At 40.4% G+C, this 20,278-nt stretch overlaps 1 protein-coding gene and 1 pseudogene across 4 annotated transcripts in view; both read left to right on the top strand.

The window, feature by feature from the left end:
* CTNND2 (catenin delta 2) overlaps positions 1–20,278 on the top strand; it is a 1,032,924-nt gene that overhangs the window by 169,459 nt on the left and 843,187 nt on the right. The gene's annotated exons all lie outside the window — the stretch shown is intronic.
* LOC119506508 lies at positions 10,274–17,537 on the top strand (annotated as a pseudogene).

Raw genomic sequence — 20,278 nt, 5'->3', positions numbered from 1 at the left:
AACCTGGAGGTATTTGTAGGACATTTATGTAGCAAACATTGTTTTTGTATCTGTGTGTGTGCCTGGCTTTTTAAAAAAAATATTTTTATTGTGAAATATATATGCAGAAAAGTGCTAACTTTCAAAGTACATTCTAAAGTAGATATAGAGCAAATTTCAAAATATAGTGTGGGTTACAGTTCCACCATTACAGACATTTCCTTCTAGCTGTTCGAATACATTAAAAACTAAAAAGAATTATCTATATAATGATTCAGTAGTCATAACCATTTGTTAAATCCTATCCTCTCTGTTACAACTCCTCCCTCTCATTTGATTATTGCCTCAACCTTAAGGGATATTTGGGCAATGACCAGTCAAATTTCTTCATGTTGGAAAGGGGTATCGACATTATGGGGTAGGGAGATGCAACTGGTTGATGTCCTTGGAGACACTGGTATCTCTGCGTTTCAGGGCTTATGTGGCATAAGAACAATCTGGAGGGCTTTAATTTCTGAAAAATAAACTAGTGAGTGAAACTTTTATAGAGTCTCAGCTAGATCCCTGGGTATACTTTAGGGTTTTCAGGAGTACTGTTGGTTGGGGCTTGGCATACATGGCAATTTGCGATATCTAGTTGAAGCTTGCATAAGGTAACCTCCAGAATAGCCTCTTGACTCAATTTGAAGTCTTTTAGCCACTGAACCCTTATTTTGTTACATTTCGTTTCCCCCTTTTTGTCGAGAAGGCATTTTCAGTCCCATGATGCCAGGGCCAGGCTCATCTCTGGAAGTCATGCCCCATGTAGCAGGGAGGGTTAGTGAGTTTATTTGTAATCGGGCTTAGGGAAAGTCCACATCTGAGTAACAAAAGAGATTCTCTAGGCATAATTATGGGTAGGCTTAGCTTCCCCATTGCAGAAATAAGTTTCTTAAGAGCAAGCCTCAAGATAGGGGGCTTGACTTATTAAGTTGGGAGTCCATAATGCTTGAGAGCATATCAGGGATTTCCCAGGTAGGGAAGTTTAATAATCCTATATTTTTTCTCCAGTCCCTCAAGGTACTTTGCTAATACTTTTTATTATCTGCCTAATATACTCTGAAATGTATCAGGGTATTACATTAAGCTATACAGAATTGCAAGATCATATTCCATATTCTAGGCTCTGTGTGTTTAGCTTATTTAAATGAACTGGCCAAACAGGTTAAGTTAGATTGTGTGCTACAGAAAATTTAAATTTTGGAGAAATTAAACATCTCTTCCTTTGGTCTCACACACAAGGTGAAGTTTTAAATTATGAACAATATCATCCTTTACCCTATATTCTGATTTACCTTAGTCCCAACCATATCTACTTCATTCATATCTCTACTTGAAATCTGATCTCTTTTTTAGCCTCTTTAACAGTTGCTTCATGGAGTAATGCTGTTATTCATAACCTCTGAACTCTAACTCTGAGTCTGAGATGACACACAGGTACCCATCGTTCCGGGGAACTACCTGGTTATACACAAAGAGCCCAGCATATCAGAATTTAGAAATAACACTTAAAACTCAGGAATAAATGTTCCTATTGTAAGAGCTTGCAATCTAGGCCCTACTTTTCTTATAAATATTTTCTAAATGAGACTGTACAATATTTATCCTTTTGTTTCTGGCTTATTTCACTCAACATAATGTCTTCAAGGTTCATTCACCTCATTGCACGCCTTGTGACGTCATTCCTTTCTGTAGCCATACAATATTCCGTCATATGTATACACCATGGTTTGCCCTTCTGCTCATCAGTCGATGTACCCTTCAGCCACCTCCATCCATTGGCTGTTGTGAATAATGCCACTGTGAACATCTGTGTGCAGATGTCTATTTGTGTCCCTGCTTTCGGTTCTTCTGAGTATATTCGTAGTAACAGGATTATATGGCAACTCTAAATTTAGCCTCCTGAGTATCTGCTACCTTACCCCCCAAAGGAACTGCACCAACCTGCTGCCTAACATTGAATATATACCTGTCTCTCCACATTGTCTCTAGCACTTGAATCTTTCTGTTGATTATTATTATCATTATAATTATTATTTTGAAGCTGCAGATTTTGTTGAGATATATTCACATAGCATATATTCCATCCAAAATAAATAATGTCTCACAGTATCCTCAGTTAGTTGTACAATCTTCATTACTCTCAATTTTAGACAATTTTCAATGCTCCAAAGAGAAAAATACCAGATAAATACAACCACACCAAAGAGAAAACCAAAAACACCCCATAACCCTTATCCCCCACAATTATTTACCCCTAGTATTGGTGTGCTACTATTAAGGGATTGCTGTTAAATATTGTTCATAGTATGCAATAGATAGTTTTTCCCAAATACCACTCACTCTGTTATTAATTCTTTGTACAAGTGTCGTACCTTTGATGTAGTTCATGCAAGAACTGATTTATATTTGTAGTGCTAATGGGTAAGATACAAGACTTTTAACAACCCCTTTCAATCCTATTCACCTTAAATATGGTACTTTTGCTTATAATTCCAATAACAAGCTACCAACACCTCTATCCATTCCTGTAAGTTTAAGTTCAACCTCGTCAACAAGTCTGTGCATATTAGGTAACCACTCCCTCTTCTCTAGCTTTTGTCTATCTCTAGGTCCCCTATATTCTACAATTTAAGACTCTGAGTTCATATTTTAAAGGTGGATCATATTAGTGAAATCATGCAATACTTGTCCTTTTGTGTCTGGCTTATTTTACTCAGCATTATATCCTGAAGATTCGTCCATGTTGTCATATGCTTCAGGACCTCATTCCTTATAGCGCTGCATAATGTTCCATCATATGTATATACTACATTTTGTTTATCCACTCGTCTGTTTATGGACACGTGGATTGTTTCCATCTTTTGGCAGTTGTGAATAATGCTGCTATGAACATTGGTGAGCAAATATCTGTTTGCAGCAAGTGTCACTGCTTTTGGATCTTCTGGGTATGTACAAAAGTAGTGGGATTGCCAGGTCATGGGGCAATTCGATATTTAGTTTTCTAAAGAAACTCCAAACTGTCTTCCACAGCAGCTGCATCATTGTACACTCCCACCAGCAGTGAATAAGAGTTCCAATTTCTCCACATTCCTGTTTGTTTAATGGCAGCCATTCTTATAGATGTGAGATGATATCTCATTGTCGTTTGATTTGCCTTTCCCTAATAGCTAGTGAACGTGAACATATTTTCATGTGCAATTTAGCCATTTGTATTTTCTCATCAGAAAAATATCTGTTCATATCTTTTGCCCATTTTATAATTGGGTTATTTGTTGTTTTGTTGTTGAATTGTAGGATTTCTTTACATATACTGGATATCAAACCCTCATGAGATATATGGTTTCCCAAATATTTTCTCCTATTCAGTTGGCTGCCTCTTCACCTCTTTGACAAAGCCCTTTGAGGAACAGAAGCATTTGATTTTGAAGAGTTCCCATTTATCTATGTTTCCTTTCATTGCTTGTGCTTTGGGTGTAAGGTCTAAGAAGCTACTTACTATAACTAAGTCTTGAAGATGTTTCCCTAAATTTCTTCTAGGAGTTTATGGTACTGGCTCTTATATTGAGGTCTATGATCCAATTTTAGTTAATTTTTGTACAGGGTGGAAGTAAGGATCTTTCATTCTTTTGGATATGGATATCCAGTTCTCCCAGCTCCATTTGTTAAAGAAACTATTCTGACCCAGTTCAGTGGATGTGTGGGCCTTGTCAAAAATCAATTTAACTTAGATTTGAGGGTCTATTTATGAACTGTCAGTTGGATGCCATTGATAAATATGCCTATCTTTGTGCCAATAACATGCTGTTTTGACCTCTGTGGCTTTACAATAAGCTTTAAAGTCAGGAAGTGTAAGTCCTCCCACTTCATTCTTCTTTTTTAGGATATTTTTGGCAATTCAAGTCCCCTTTCCCTTCCAAATATATTTGATATCTAGTTTTTCTAAGTCTGCAAAGTAGGTTGTTGGAATTTTTATTGGGATTGTGTTGAATCTATAGATAAATTTGGGTAGAACTGACATCTTAACAAGTTTTAGCCTTCCTGTCCATGAACACGGAATATCTTTCCCCATATTTAGTCTTTTTTGATTTCTTTTAGCAAAGTTTTGTAGTTTTCTGTGTAGAGATCCTTTACATCCTTGGTTAAGTTTATCCCAAGAAACTTGATTCCTTTAGTTGTTATTGTGAATGTAATGTTTTCTTTAATCAGTTCTTCAGGTCATTACGAGTGTATAGAAACATTACTTATTTTTGCACATTAATCTTGTATCATACCATTTTGCTGAATTTGTTTATTAGCTCAAGCTATTGTTCATTAGCTCAAGTAGCTTTGTCATAGATTTCTCAGGATTTTCCAAATGCAGTGTCATGTCATCTGCAAATAATGAGAGTTTTACTTCTACCTTTCAAATTCAGATGCCTTTTATTTCTTTCTCTTGTCTAATTGCTCTAGCTAGAACTTCTAGCACAATGTTGAATAATAGTTATGACAGTGGGCATCCTTGTCTTGTTCCTGATCTTAGAGGGAAGGCTTTCAGTGTCTCACTTTTGAGTATGATGCTGTCTGTGGGTTTTTTGTATATGCCCTTTATCATATTGAGGAAGTTTATTCCTATTCCTACATTTCACAGTTGTTTTTTTTAATTAAATTCAGCTTTATTGAAATATATTCAATATTTATTGAAATATATTTATTGAAATATATTCACATACCATACAATCAGCTGTTCACAGTATCATTATATAGTCATGCATTCTTCACGCCAGTCTATTTTTGAACATTTTCCTTACATCAGAAAGAATCAGAATTAGAATAAAAAATAAAAGTAAGAAAGAACACCCAAATCATCTCCCTCATCCCACCCTATTTTTCATTCAGTTTTGTCCCCATTTTTCTACTCATCCATCCATACACTAGATAAAGGGAGTGTGATCTGCAAGGTTTTCACAATCACACTGTCACCCCTTGTAAGCTACACTGTTATACAGTCGTCTTCAAGAGTCCAGACTACTGGGTTGGAGTTTGATAGGTTTAGGTATTTACTTCTAGCTATTCCGATACACTAAAACCTAAGAAGTGTGTTCTAGTTTGCTAATGTTGCCAGAATGCAAAACACCAGAAATGGATTGGCTTTTACAAAAGGGGGTTTATTTTGTTACAAAGTTACAGTTTTAAGGCCATAAAGTGTCCATCAACAAAGGATACCTTCACTGGATGATGGCCAGTGGTGTCCAGAAAATCTCTGTTAGCTGGGAAGACACCTGGCTGGCATCTGCTCCAAAGTTCTGGTTTCAAAATGGCTTTCTCCTAGGATGTTCCTCAATTAGCTGCAGTTCCTCAAAAATGTCACTCTTAGTTGCTCTTGGGGTGTTTTGTCCTCTCTCAGCTTCTCCAGAGTAAGAGTCTGCTTTCAATGGCCATCTTCAAACTGTCTCTCATCTGCAGCTCCTCTCTCAGCTCCTGTGCATTCTTCAAAGTGTCCCTCTTGGCTGTAGCTCCTCTTCAAAATGTCGCTCACAGTTGCACTGAGATCCTTTTGTTTGTCAGCTCATTTATATGGCTCCACTGATCAAGGCCACCCTAAATGGGTGGAGCCATGCCTCCATGGAAATGATCTCATCAGAGTTATCACCTACAATTGGGTGGGGCACCTCTCCATGGAAGCACTCAAAGAATTACAATCTAATCAACACTGATATGTCTGCCCACAGAAGATTACATCAAAGAAAATGGCATTTTGGGAGACATAATACATTCAAACCAGCACACTGCGCTTGTTGGATCCATAATTTTATGTCTTTCATAAGAGATGGGAAATTTTCATTGATTATTTGCTCTATTATTGCTTCTGCCCCTTTTCCCTTCTCTTCTCCTTCAGGAACACCAATGACACGTACATTCCTAGTTTTCATTTTGTCCTTAAGTTCCTGGAAATGTTGCTTGAGTTTTTCCATTCTTTCCTCTATCTGTTGTTTTGTGTGTAGGCTTTCAGGTGCCTTGTTCTCCGGTTTCTGAGTGTTTTCTTCTGCCTCTTGAGATCTGCTGTTGTATGTTTCCAGTGTGTCTTTCATCTCTTGTGTTGTGGCTTTCATTTCCATGGATTCTACCAGTTGGTTTCTTGAACTTTCAGTTTCTACCTTATGTACATCCAGTGTTTTCATTGTATGGTCCATCTCTTTTGCTGTATTCTCCCTAGACTTTTTGAATTGACTTAGTATTAGTTGTTTAAGTTCCTGTATCTCAGTTGAAGTGTAAATTTGTTCCTTTGACTGGGCCATAACTTCGTTTCTCTTAGTGTAGGCTGTAGTTTTCTGTTGTCTAGGCATGGTTTCCTTGGTTACCCCAAACAGGTTTTCCCAGACCAAAACAGGCTCTGGTCCCAGAAGGAAGAACTATTCAGTATCCAGTTTCCCTGAGGGTGTCTTAGAAAATTCATACACCCTGTGAGGCCTCAGGTCACTGTGCTTTTCTGCCCAGCAGGTGGTGCCTGTCAGCCTGTAACTCCAGACTGGTGTAAGGAGGTGTGGCTGTTTTCCCTCAGGCTCTGGGGTCTGGTTCTGAATGCAAGGCGAGTAGTAGAGCTGGGTCCCACCCCTTTCCTCTTAGGGAAGATAGACCCCCTAGGGAGAGGTCATTAGCATTTCAGTGGTCTCTCTCTGCCTGTGCTATCTCCACCCTTGTCTGGGTCAGAGCACCAGCAACTGAAAATGGCTGAGGGTTTCTCCACTGAGCCAAAACAGGGACAGAAAGCCCCCTTCAGGGCTAGTCTATGGCCACCCTCTGGTTCTCCAGGGTCAGTCTTCACCCAAAGCCTCTGTCTGCTTCTTGGGGATTCGTATTGAGCAGTCCACACTTGTTAATTAAAACTCCAGTTGGAGCTCAGCTGTGCTATATTTGATTGCTTGGAGAGAGCTGCTCTCTGGCTCCACAAGACTTTGCAGCTCAGGCTGTGGGGGAAGGCGGCTCCCCAGCTTGGATCTGCAGTTTTTAAGTGTAGATTTTATGCCACAATCTCGGGCATTCCTCCCAATTCAGGTTGGTGTATGATGAGTGGATGGTCACGTTTACCCCCCCGCAGTTATTCCAGATTATTTACTAGCTGTTCCTGATTGCTTATTATTTGTTCCAGGGGGACTAACTAGCTTTCACTCCTCTCTATGCCACCATCTTTGCCCCTGTTTCTTCCTTTTTAATGTATGTGTTTAGACCTATAGGTTTCCCTCTCAGCACTGCCTTCGCTGCATCCCATAGGTTTTGATATGTTTTATTCTTGTTTTTTCATCTCCAGATATTTACCTATTTCAATGCCTTCTTTTTTCCCACTGATTGTTAAAAGTATGTTGTTTAACCTCTTTAAATCTGTGTGAGTTCTGATTCTTTGGTGGTTATTGATTTCCAGCTTCATTACATTATGGTCAGAGAAAGTGCTTTGAATAATTTTAATCTTTTTAAATTTATTGAAATCTGTTTTGTGCCCCAGCATTTGATCTATGAATGTTCCATGAGCACTAGAGAAGAAGGTACTTCCTGATGTTTTGGGATGCAACAATATATGTCTGTTAAGTCTAATTCATTTATCACCTTGTTTAGGTTCTCAGTTTCCTTACTGATCCTATTCCTGGTTGTTCTGTCTATACGAGAGAGTGGTGTATTGAAGTCTCCCACTATTCTTTTAGAAATACCTATTGTTCTCTTCAGTTTAGCCAATGTTTTTCTCATGTACTTTGGAGCTCCTCGTTTTGGTGTAAAAACATTTATGATTACTATTTCTTCTTGGTGAATTGTCCCTTTTATTAATATATAGTGCCATTCCTTGTGTCCTATGACATCGTTGTATTTAAAGTCTGTTTTGTCAGATATTAGTGTAGCTACCCCTGCTTTCTTTTGGTTACAGCTTGCATGGAATATTTTTTTCCATCTTTTCACTTTCAATCTATTTGTATCCTTGAGTCTAAGATGAGTCTCTTGTAAACAGCATATTGATGGATCATACTTTTTAATCCATTCTGCCAATCTGTGTCTTTTAATTGGAGAGTTTAATCCATTCACATTTATAGTAAAGGGAGTACTTGAACCAACCATCTTATCCTTTGGTTTTTATTTGTCAGATCTATTTTTTTCTTCTCTCTCCTTTGTCCTTTAAGTTACCCTTACTAATATGCTTCAATTCTGTGCCCTTCTCCAGACTTCTCTCTCCTTTCATTTATTTTTAGCTGATGGAACTCCCTTTAGTATTTCTTGCAGAGTAGGTCTCTTGTTAACAAGTTCTCTCAGCATTTGTTTGTCTGTGAAAATTTTAATTTCTCCCTCACTTTTGAAGGAGAGCTTTGCTGGATAAAGAATTCTTGTCTGGCAGTTTTTCTCTTTCAGATCTTGAATACGTCATATCACTTCCTTCTCGCCTCCATGGTGTCCCTTGTGTAATCAGTACTTAATCTTACATGGCTTCCCTTGTATGTGGTGAATTTTCCAGAGTGCACTTTCCCTGTTTTCCCAGCAGATGGTGCTCTTGGGCTACCTCTTCCCCTCAAGCCCACTTTTCCTGGCTGCAGCAGTCAATGCAGCAGGTCTCTGTGCTGGAGACCAACCTCGGGGGTGGGGCATGAGCCCTGTGCACCTTGGCATAGGATCCACCTGAGTGTACAGTGGGTCTGGCTATTCCATGGCTTCCAACTGGGACAACCTAGATTTGTGGGTCTGAGAATTTCACCTTCCCCAGCCCTCAGCCTGCTCAGAAGTACCCTGTTTTTTGTTATCTTCCAAGATCCCCACCTGCCCAGCTGCTGTGGGCCACTGGGGTGAGGGAGGAGCTCTTGGTGTTTCAGTGTGGCTCTCTCCCTTGTCCCCATCTCTCCATCTGTGCATGCCACCATGGACATCCATGGAGGAAGGATATAGGCAGTGGAACACAGATGTCCCCTTCACCTGTTATTTGTCAGATCAGCTCTGCTCTGCTCTGTGTCACCTCTCCTCCCAAGGAGGACCCCCACCCAGCCTTCCCCAAAGCCAGGCACCTGCAGTGGCCTGTCTCAGGGGTGGGGGGTGGGCACTGTGCACTGCAGCAAGGTCTCTGTGTGTGGTTAAGACAAGTCTGTTGATTTCCGAGTTCCTGCATGGGACCCCCCGGCTGCGGGACTGAGAAGGGTGCTTTTCCCAGCTACTTGCAGAGACGGGAGTGCAGGAGTGGGCTCTTCTCTCACCCACTCTGGCTGGCACAGAGCAGCCGGGTCCAGAGACTGAGGCAATTAAATAAACTCACCCTGTCGTTTCAGTAGTAGTTTCTCTGCTTTTTCATCAGTACTTCCCTATATATTGTGGAAGTCCCTCTCTGGCCTCTCGCACCCCAAAACCACTGTCCCAGTTGTTCACTGCCTCCTCTCTAGTTATTCTACAGTGGAGGGGTTAGCTCTCCCATTCCACCGTCTTCCCTGAGTCTCCAAACATTGTTTCAAGTGTGAACTTCCTTGACAGTTTTAACTAGGGCTGATGATGAATTATAAGCGTTCTTCCATGTTGACTTGTTTAGTAAGCAGTTTTATGATGTTAACTCTTCACCAAGCACTATGATGAGTTTATAAGTAGGAATAAAATACAATTTCTTTGCTTAAAGAATTCATGAACTAATTCAGAGATATGTCAATTAAAACTATGCTGTTTCCTTAATTCTCTGAAGTTAGAGGTATCATTGATTTAATAACTGTTTTGGTTGCAAGTGACAGAAATTCCTCCACAAATGCTTTAAAAGGAAAAGGGGGAGTTGTAAACGGAGATTGGGGGTGAGGCGACATAGCAGGGTCAGGGAAGCAGGGACCTGGCTGTCTCATACATCTGCAAAGAAATGGGGCATCCAGAGCCCCGGCCGTGGGAGAGCGCCAGGAGGGAGCTGGAGCAGGAAGAATGGCATAAAAAAGAAAAGTCGGCCTGTGCTTCAAATGTGGCAAGAAAAAAAAATAAGGGCCGCTGTCACGATTGCCTGGGTTCAGGATTTCATACTAGAAGCAAAGTTAGATATAAACTCTAATGTCTTATTTTGAATGAACATTTCTTCTTGGAAATTTCCAAAAAGGAGTTCTTTAAAGAAAAATGTGCTGCTTAAATCAACTCCAGTCTCTCTTTACAAAGAACTCTTAAGGATACTTGCAGGAAAGTAGCAAATTAAACTGAAAGCTTTTCTGCAGTCTAGAAAAACACATGGAGTTTTGAAGACTGAAGGTAGCATGGGGTCAGCCATGTTTGATCAAGACACAGCTAGACGATGTGGACCAATGTCTTCAAACTATGGCGTTTCTGCTGTCTGCTTGCAGTGTTGATGGTGGTGCTGGTCATTATTGTTACTCTGGTGGAGTATTGGGACCATGAGACTGTTTCGGCCATACTCATTGACAGCAGTGGACAGTTTGTTTCGTCCCAGGTGACAGGAGTTAGCCGGAATCCCTGCTGTGACTATGAGCACCTGTCCAGCCAGGAGCGTGTGGAGAACTCCTTGCTGGCTGTCATGCAGAGCCAAGTGCCTGATGTGAGTCCAGTCCCCTTTATAAAGAGCACTGACCCTTCTTCTGCTTTGTCATCTTGAACTCTGCAGCCTTCTTCAAGATGGGAAGACAGCTGGAGGTGCTGGTTCATGTACAAGATTTCCAAAGAAAGCCCAAGAAGTATGGTGGAGACTACCTACAGGCCAGAATCCACTCTCCCAAGCTGCAGGCGGGGCCTGTGGGTAGAGGCATAGACTACCAGAATGGGTTTTACAAAGCCTTTTTTACTTTGCTCTGGCCAGGCAAAGATAATGTCTCCATATCTCTGGTCCATCCCAGTGAAAGGGTCAGAGTTCTTCAGCACCTACAGGAGGAGAAACCAGAGTCTATTTCAAGAGTCTCTTCTGATCGGGAAGAATTTCTGAAACTACTGAGTGCAATGTGTGTCTTCCTGGGAGTTTGCCCCTGTGTAACTTTAGAGATCTCTACACTGGAGAGCCCTGGTTCTGCTTCAGACCAAAGAAGCTCCATTGCAGTAGCAGAGTTAACCATTTCAAAGGTGGATACCTGGAGGGCCTCCTCACTGCTGCAGAGAGTGCTTTCTTCCAGAGTGGTGTCAACATCAAAATACCAATCAACTCCAGTGGACCTGATTGGGTGACTGTGATTCCCAGGAGAATAAAAGAAACTAACAACCCAGAACTATCTCAAGGCTCAGGAACTTTTCCTTCTGGGTATTATTACAAAGACCAGTGGAGGCCAAGAAAGTTCAGAATGCACGTTTAATGACCCTGACATTACAGAATGCTTACAAAGAAAAGTGGTGTATTTCTTTGGTGACTCAACAGTCAGGGAGAGGTTTGAATACCTTACCACATTTGTTTCAGATTTAGTGGAATTTAACTTGGGGAGTCCCAAGAATGTCAGTCCTTTCCTTGCAGTGGACCAGAAGCACAATATCCTGCTCAGATTACCGCTGCCATGGTCTACCCCTCTGCTTCACGACTGTCTTCAGCAGTGAGCTCCATTATGTGGCAAATGAGCTGAATGGCATTGTGGGAGGGAGGATCATTGTGGTTGCTATAGCTACATGGTCTCGTTTCAGTACCTTCCCTTCGGAAGTGTACATCTGGCAGCTCAGGAACATCTGTCGAGCAATTGTCCACCTTCTGGATCAAAGCCCTAAGACTTTGATGGTCATCTGGACAGCCAGTGTCCAAGAGCTAGGACCCGAGGTGAGCCTTTACAACAGCAATTGGTATAACTTTCATCTGGATGCTATCCTTCGGAGGATGTTCTCAGGAGTCGGAGTATATCTCATTGATGCCTGGGAGATGACCCTGGCCCATTATCTGCCCCACAAGCTACATCCAGATGAGGTTATTGTGAAGAACCAGTTGGACATGCTCTTTTCCTTGTGTGCGTCTTGGAGACTGTGCCTGTCCTGGAGGAGACTGGAGAAATCACATCCAGTGACCTTCCCCATCACTTATGTTACACGAAGTTACCCCCATGGAGAGATGGCCGCCATTGATGTGTACAAAATTGCAAAAAGAGCTGGACTTTATATATATAGAAAATGCAGGTCACATTTATATCTACCTATTGGATTCTTTCTAATCTTAACTTAGCCATGGAAGAATTATTAACAGCATATACACTATATTGCCCTTGTAAACAAAGACACGATGAGTGTATTTGAATTAGTTTCTCTTGGGAAGAGAGATCACCATCCTAAAAAGTGTGAAAAATGTTCTGACCCTACATGGAAGGAACAAGTTTGGTTGGCAGTGAAGTGTTCGTAGCTTATCTGGTAAAAGAAGTTGAGCACATCTGCATGAATAGCACAAATGGTGCATCTTCAGAGGGGTGAACCAGACAGGGCTTATACTCAGTGGTGTCTGTGAACACACTGAAGACTGCCTTGTCTTGTCTACTTGAAAAGGCTGGTGTACTTGGTCAGAATTTTATAGTGAGGATAGTTACTGTTTCCTGTTCTTATCTAGAATAGAAGGAAAAGAGGGGGGAAAGAAAGAAAAAGCAGTAAATATACAATCTGCGCTTTTAATTGATATTTGCATCGGGTAATTGTTTCTTTTTTGTTTCGATAAATTTCACATGTTGAATACTTATTCTAAAATAACCAGTTATGGAACTGGAAGAGGGACATCTATAAATGGCAGTTTATTTCGGTGTTCTCAAGGTTGAAGACTTTAAGAATTAACTTTTACTTTAAGAATGTTGTTGATTATTGTAAAGTTGTAGAAGTTACTTCAAACATTGTCAAGTATTCCATTTTTGGTTGTTATCTTGAACTGCGTGCTAAAATTAGAAATAAAAATTAGATATTGAAATCTAAAAATAAAAAATTAAAAAATAAAAGGAAAGGGGACCACAGTCATATTAAGAAGCATCCCAATTTCAAAAGCATTAAAAAATTTAATAGATCTTTGACAACTCTTAAGATCACTATAGTCCGGTGTGATAAATGCAATGATGGAGGAACGTTCAGGTTACAGAGATAACAAGGCAGAAGAAGTGATTTGTTTTGCCTGGAATTGCCCAGAAAGGACACAAGGAGGAAGGAATGCATGAATGGCTCTGTGAAGGGGGAAATGCAGTTCAACAGCCAAAGTCCTAGGGTGCCCAAACACATTTGGAAAGGGAAATGCATGTGTGTATGCAAGTTTTGATTCAATAATAATGTATTTGGAAATTCAAGAAGCTTGGTGATCTATAATCAGTGTAAGTGGGGAAACAACAGGAATCAAAAATGGGGAAGTTGGCTTGTACTGGGGTGAGAACAGCCTCATATATCATGCAAAGCAGATTATTTCATCCTGTAGGTCAGTGATTTCCTAGTTCCAGTTTGCAGTCCTCATCTTAGGGGCTAATGACTAACTTCTTTTAATGCAACTGAGTAAAATAAAATAGAAAATGTAGTGCATCTCATGTCACAGGCTTCATATTTTATGAATTTTTTGTTTCAGTTAAAACACGTTGTTTTTCACTGGGTCATGATATAACATACATTTCCTACCTCCAAAAAGGTTTGGAAACCTGTGTTCTAGACATTGCGAATCCGCTTGAATAAACTTAGGAAAAGGGAATGTCAGGGTCTCACTTATGGTAGAGAAATTTGACTCTCCCACTCAGGAGTGTAGAGAATTGATTGGAGGAGGCTATTCTGCAGGCTGGAAGGCAGTTTAGGAAGTTATTGTAGTCATGCTGGATTTGGAGCGTGGAAGTGATGCTGAACTTCGAGTATGTGGGAGGTTCTTAGCGAGCTGTCTCCAGCAGGTCTGTTTGGACATCAGGAGTGAGGCCTCAGCTGGAAGTGAAGAGCTCAGCAATTAGCACATCCAGGCTCCGGCACGCTTGGCTCTGCTAAGGAGAGGTATGGGTGTGTTCCCTGCGAGAAAACAGAGGGTGTTGGACCCTTGGAAACTCTCATAGGTAAGGGAAATGGCTTTCCTCCTCAGCATGCCGACACATGGGGCTTGTGCAAACAGTTGTAGAGAATGTCTCAAGTCATTTGTTTCTACTAATAATACAGGAAATATTATAATTCATTTGTTTTCTAAAATATAAATCAGGAATAGTTCAAGATCATCACCAAACTACCTAAAATCTCTCCCAACAGCAAGCAGCTGCCCCCAGTTCCCTCCCTCTCGGGATTTCAAAGCTCCCTGCTAATGCCCCTTCAAACCCGGCCCTGATGCTCACCTTTTCTGCTTCTCTCATCTCACTTTAGAGATTTATTCTGTTAAGAGCAATTAGACAAGATACCTATTATGGAGGTTTATTTGTGCAGATTGCGATTCATGGATCAGGCAGCATCTGAACTGTGCGTGGAAAGGAACTCCACTGAGGCGGTGGAAAGGGGGAGCTTATATAGGACAAACGTGGAAACAAGTGAGGAAATGTTGTGGTTGGCTGCCAGTTTAAGTTTCCATTTTACATAAGGGAGTTGTACAAAGTTGGAAGCAGACATACACTGATTAGTATGTATGCCTGTCCGTTCTGATAAGCTATCTCTACTGGACCTAAACTGGTTTATCACCAGGTTTTGCTTCTCCGAATTCTGTAGGGTGCACTGCATTGTTCCACTTTCTTGGAAAGCCCCAGCAGGTCAATTATTTTTGTCTTCTGGAAAATCCTTTCTCAGGAAGGGGTCCCTCCCAGCAATGCCCAAACAGGCAGCCATGTTATTTCACTTAATGATTCTGATCTTCTTCTCTGTGGTAGTGACCCTCAGCCTTCCCAATACGAATCATGCAAGCTCTTACATTCTTTCACCTTTCCCCCTTGCTCATTAGGTTCTGAGGGTACCCCAGTTGAGGTGGAGGGATCTGCCAGTCCCACTAGCAGGCTGTTGCCTGTCGGGGATCCGGTGGCAGGAGGCCAAAGCCCAGCTCTCTTGCTTTACCTCCACAGTCTGCTCTGGCATCATAGATTACAGGCTTGGCTGGGGCAGGAATCAGGAAGGGCAACTAGGCACACTCATCTGTTGGCATATTTTTCAAAATACCCTCTTTCAACAACCTTTAAGACAGATAGGATGTCGAAGTAATATCTGTTAAGTCTAGATGAAAATGGCTGAGGTCGAGCTTTGGGGTATGGGCTGGGAGACACCAGAAAAACTAGACCCTCTTCTTCTCCTCAGGGTTTATTTTCCTAGAACCGGGCTGTCCATCCATCTCTTCCATGTGTGAGCACTGCCATTCCATCTTACTCAGTGGTAGCTTCCATGGTAGCTTCCTTTTTACCCCCTTAGACATAATTAACATCACGAGTGACAATAACCAGGTGTCCTTAAGTCTATGGTTACATTTAGGTTGGCTCAGTCCCCCTCAACTATAAATAGACCATGCAATGCCACAGAATGGGTCTCCTGACCTTCCAGGTAGGGTCCAACCTCCCAGTGCTTGCAACACACAGGTAGAACAATTATCCCCTTGTGGTTGACATCAGAATTCAACACTTAGATTCCAGTGACTCTCCACCCTGCCATGATATCTCCCATCACAGCAACAGATGACTTGTGTCCCTGAGTCCATGAATAATAACTGATGCTTCATCCCCAAGTCATCACATGACTTGGACATTTTCCCACCTGCTGGCTTTGCATTGGTGGTGCCCTGACTGTTGCATGCTCTGAATATTGCTCAGCCCTGCTGCTTCCCATCCTTGCATGATGCTGCCCATAAATTTTGCCAGATTCTATTTGCAAGGAACTAGTTACAGGTATCTAGTGTCAGAAGCCCCACGGCCTGCTTGATTGATGGTTCTACCTTAGAAGCAAGCTACTCAGGGTATACGTTGTTGAGCAGTGGACTGAGGCAAAAGCCTCAAACTAGTCTGAGGATTTGTGAAAAGCAAATTTCTTGAGTGGAAAGAAAAGGGTAGCATTTCAAATAAGACATAGGTTATGCAAAGCTCACTGTTGTTATGTTGCATGCTCTAGTAAGCCACCATTATTGATTGTACACTAATAGTTCATACATTAACTCAACAAATATTTATTAGCTGGCTGCTATATGGGAGGTACTAAGATAGGTGTGGAAAATTGGATATAGACCAAGATAGATTGCATTTCTTCCCTAATTTGTATTAAGTTTTGACGACTACTAATTATTATATTGTTTATATTATTATGACAAGCTAGAAGTTAGAATTGCTCTTCAAAAAGGAAGAAGCAAGGAAGGGTATCTTTTTATGTGTGCATAGCCCTTCCTAGTGATAATGTTGCTCTGCCTATTTTTCTTAGTAGTGAATAATAGTTACAGATATGGAATTGCAATTTGGGTGACCAGAGTGATACTGTTGTTCCCCATGTCACTACTTTGTGCAAATCCTCATATTCTGTGCACTGAAATGTTTAAAATGATATATTAATACTTATTCATCAGTTTTATGAAATTCCATGCCTTTTATATTTTACCTGTGGAGTAAAAGGTTATAAATTAAATATGCTAAAAATATATTCAGTTTTCAAAACATTGGACTGCTCATATATTTCTTTTACACGAAAGAAGGAAATAAGCTTGGGCATGGCAGTGTACAGGATTTGCTTGATTGTTTGGTGTGAGGGGGCAGGAAATTGACATCAGGGAGTCTCTGTAATTGAAATCATTGTCTGAAGGTAAGGGAAGATGCTTTAGAAGAGTGATGGATGCTTCTAGCAGCTCTAAAGTAAAGGTAAAAAGGGACCTGCCTGAAGAAAAGGAAAAGAAGAAAAAAAAAATAAAGATTTGACAAACAAAGTTTAGGAATCAATCATCAATCTTTACATTTTCTGATTCACAACAGAGAGTGGTTTCTGGCTAAAGCATTCTGCTAACGCAATGTAAGCAGCAAAAAAGGGACTGCAGGTGAAGGATCTTGGGTTGAGGATTTGTGAAGCAGGATCACTTCTCTCCCAAATCTGTTCCACCCACAGTGGCAACATCCTACTGATGGCCAGTCACGGAGACCAAACCCTTAGACTCATATGGACTCCTGCTCAGAATCTGACCATTTCTCACCACCTGTAATGCCCAGGATTAAGCCATCGATGAAGAGTTGACTGTCGGGTATAGATCAGTGCCATCAATAGAACTTTCTGCGATGATGGAAATCTAATTTGAACTGGCCAATACATTAGCCACTGGCGACATGTGACCGTTGAGCACCTGGAACGTGGGTAATACAACCAAGAAATTGAATTTTTAATTTCACTTAAATAAAATTTAAGTAGCTATTATGTGTCTAAGGGTGACCATATTAGACCATGTGTCCTACGGCAAGCAAGGAGTTCTAGAAGGATTTGAAGTAGGTGGGACCTGTTTACCTGGGTGGAAAAAGAAACAAGCCTTTGTATCTTCAGAACATGAAGATGTCGGGAGTGACAGAATGAGAGGAGGGTTGAAAAGACAGGAGGTCACGAATTCCCGGGAGGGACGGGAAGCTCAGGTGGAGCAAAGACCACATCCCAGCCAGAGGAGGAGGTCCAGTGACGGTGGCACAAGAATGCTGGATGGATCGCCCACCTGGATGGTTCTGTGACACAAGAGCCCAGCAGTTATTTTATAGAAGATGGTCATGTTTGATGCCAGAGTCGTTAGTATGGGCAGAAGTGGATAGAGGAGGAACGAGTTTGAATATTAAAATGTAGACCAGAAATCTTATTTCATTCTGTGTTGATGGAAGTCAGTAAAACATGACATGGGATGTGGGCCCCGAGGGAGTTTGGCCTTCCAAAGGGCAGATAAGATTTTATCATGTGATCAAGTATGATGTAAATTTGTAGTGATTCATGTTTGGGAAATGAAAGTTTAAAATGTTGGGGTATAATCTTCTTCAGATTGCAGGGGCTCAGGGATATAAGGGCTCCCTGCATCATGGTCACTTCAGCTGTTTTTTTCTGAATTTCTTATTGTGTCATCCGTTGAAGTGGTGATATAATTGGTTCTTCACACATGTGAGGCACCTCCTTTTGTCAGCTTCGATTTATCCAGGAGTGTTGATTTGAAGCAGGGGCATGAAACAAGCCTTCTGCTGGCACCTGTACTTCATTTTAGATGCAGGTATCAACAAAGACCTTTACTGCATAGTTCTGCCCAGCTACTGTCAAGTCCCGAGTCTCCCACGTCACCTTGGCAGCAAGACGATGTTTCCATGGGGGTAGAAAGTCTGAAAAATACACAGATTCCTTATTTCATCAATATCAGTTCTAGTAATTTACTGAAAATGTTGTAAGTGTAAAACCAGGGTAAAAATTACATACAAAAGATAATTACATAAATCATGATGCATGTGCATCATTGACTAAGTACTTATTACCTAATTATACTGTAGGATAATTTTTGTTGACATAAGAAATTGCTCATGATATGTTGCTGAGAAAAAGCCAAAATTCTGAATCATTACATTAGCACCCCATTATGCCAAACTAAATTCTACGCAATAATAAATTATATCAGAAAAACTTATATCAAAATTCTAGTCAAAGTAAATGTGGTTTTCTGAGATGGTAGAATTCCTAATGCTTGTTCTTTATTTGCTTTTTCCCTGGATTTAGCATGGATTAACTACTAATTCTTAGTGGATAAGCTGTAATAAAGAGTAAAGTACTTGGCCATATTACTGCAAAGTTGGAAGGCTTCAAGCTTTTTATACTTATTATTAAGCAAGTGGGGCATTGGGTTTTGCAAGTCTTTTTAACATTTCCTTTCTGTCTTCTTTATGTTCTGAGCTCAGAAGATTGGGAACTGAGATAGACAGCCTTTAGCATCTAGATATAGTGATAACTAATGATTAAATAAGATGTGGATGTTAAAAAATTTATGAACCACAGAAATTATTCAAGTCATTTGCATTCAGACATCGATGTTGCCTGTGGTAGCAATAACTGTGTATGGGGTAATAAGTCTTGAAACTTTCTCTTGTCTGTCTGCTCTTGCCATGAGAATATAGGGGGAAGTAAAATAGGCCTAATTATCCCTTATACTGTGTGGATCAAACTTCCCAAGTGCCTAAGAAATTACTGTGATTCAACACTATTAAACTCCATACTCTATCATAATAGGTGACTGTCATAACTTTTTAGACTTCCATTTTATAAAAATGTGTGTGTAGACTAGCATTCAGGATGTGGTACAAGTTATGGGAAATAGGCTGACAAATCAAAGAACGGTAACACAAGAATAAAAATGTAGAAAGCCTGAATTCTGGACCCATTTATGTTAGCCAATAGTATTTGTGTCTTAGATAATTTCTTTGTCTTAAAGTATGTTGATGATAATACTTGCCCAGCCCTGAGTTAACATGAGAACGATGAAATTTAGAGACTACAAAAATTAAAATAATAAGATATGAGCTATGTAAGGCTCTTCTTTTCTCAGCTTAAGACTCTCCTTGTGTGGTCTTTGGAAGCCATAGATTTTAGCTGGAAGTTTAAGGTCAAGGGTGGATCTCCCACTGGTAGAGGTGAATTTGCCCACAAGACCGTCCATTTTCCTTTCTTCTTCTCACTTTCTGCTCTCCCTTAACCCCCTGCCTCCTCTTCCCATTTGTCTGGCTTCTCCCAAATGAATGTTATGGGTTTCAGGCTATTTTGCCCAGGCAAAACAATTGTTCATCTGTTTATCAATATTGTATGTAATCATCAGGCTTGATCAAGTAAAAAAAAAAAAAACCATATATGAAAACAAGTTGAAAACTCAAATATAGTCTATTATTATTTTCCCAAGCCCACCGCCATAATTACTTAACTATCTTTCTTTAGTCCTGTTAGTTTCCTTCACCTAAAATGCTTTGAACTTTTGAGCCATGGTTCCATTTTGCCAAATCATATTTAATTTGGTGCTTACTCTTTGGTCAAATTCTTCCTTGTTAATATTATTTCCCCAAATCCTCCATCTGTTATATGTTTGTAACAGATTTATTTTTCCAATGCTATTCTAATCCCAGTTGATGATATTGTAAGTAATTTACCTCAAAAAATAAAAGCAAATCAAAACTAAGTTGGAATGTCTATTGAGAAAATTAGATGGCCACATATTCAATCATATAGTTTAAGTAAAATTCTGTAACGGGGCCCTAAATTATTGACTGCATGTGGCTAATGATACAGTACACGGGCCATGTTGGAGACTGAACCATGTCCCCCACAAAAGGCATCTTCAGGTCCAAATCCCTAGTCCAGTGGGTGTGAACCCAGTTGCATATAGAATCTTTGAAGGTTGCTAGCTAAGTTATGCCCAAACAGAATGAGAGTGGGCCTTAATCCAATATGGTTTAAGTCC

Source organism: Choloepus didactylus, chromosome 11 (assembly GCF_015220235.1).
Source record: "Choloepus didactylus isolate mChoDid1 chromosome 11, mChoDid1.pri, whole genome shotgun sequence".
Classification (NCBI taxonomy): domain Eukaryota; kingdom Metazoa; phylum Chordata; class Mammalia; order Pilosa; family Megalonychidae; genus Choloepus; species Choloepus didactylus.
Note: the sequence above shows the minus strand (reverse complement) of the source record. Positions and strands in the feature narration are given on the sequence as shown.